The 320-nt window shown below is 33.4% G+C and overlaps 1 long non-coding RNA gene across 1 annotated transcript; it reads left to right on the top strand.

The window, feature by feature from the left end:
• LOC104775461 lies at positions 1–314 on the top strand. The gene is made up of 2 exons (XR_765931.1): positions 1–86; positions 167–314. It is a non-coding gene; the product is annotated as an uncharacterized LOC104775461 (long non-coding RNA).
• The last annotated feature ends 6 nt before the right edge of the window (positions 315–320 follow it).

Raw genomic sequence — 320 nt, 5'->3', positions numbered from 1 at the left:
CGGCAGAACCTGCCTTGTTCTCCTCTTAGTGGTAAAGTGAGATCTTCAGTTAACGCTGTTCAGTGATTGGTTCCTATATATCAAAGGTACGTATGTGTATCTTTTTATGTATTGAGCTTAGTTTTTTTTTTTTGGTTTTGATATTTTTCTTTTTTGTGTTGTGCAGGCGATACTATATCCTCTGCGTTTACTTTTTTACTTTCTCTGTTTTGTTTTGTTTTCTGGTAGATCCTTTAAGAGAGTGTCTTTTTCTGTTTTTCTTTTTAATCTGGTCAAGTGTCATGTGTATATAAAACCGTGAATGTATATATGAATGAGCT

This window comes from Camelina sativa, unplaced genomic scaffold, assembly GCF_000633955.1.
Source record: "Camelina sativa cultivar DH55 unplaced genomic scaffold, Cs unpScaffold15272, whole genome shotgun sequence".
Lineage (NCBI taxonomy): Eukaryota > Viridiplantae > Streptophyta > Magnoliopsida > Brassicales > Brassicaceae > Camelina > Camelina sativa.
The sequence above is the reverse complement of the archived record's forward strand: the minus strand, read 5'-3'. Positions and strand labels throughout refer to the sequence as shown.